Genomic DNA, 263 nt, shown 5'->3' with positions numbered 1-263 from the left:
CACTCTATACAACATAAAGATATTACAACAGCATTGAAAATATGAGAAGCACCTTTAACGTGTCCGCGCATCAGTTTTTGTGAAGAATGAATGTCATTAAAGGACCAATTCTCTTGAGACAGTCTCTGTGGTGTAGCGGCTAGCACGATGGTCTTTAAAACCGTAGACTCGGGTTCGATTCCCGGCGGAGGCTACTCAATTATTTTTTCTCACTTTCTTTTCGTCTTTTTCGCATATAGAAAAATGCTTGTAGTGTGCATCGT

Source organism: Penaeus monodon, chromosome 29 (genome assembly GCF_015228065.2).
Source record: "Penaeus monodon isolate SGIC_2016 chromosome 29, NSTDA_Pmon_1, whole genome shotgun sequence".
In the NCBI taxonomy this organism is placed as follows: domain Eukaryota; kingdom Metazoa; phylum Arthropoda; class Malacostraca; order Decapoda; family Penaeidae; genus Penaeus; species Penaeus monodon.
Note: the sequence above shows the minus strand (reverse complement) of the source record.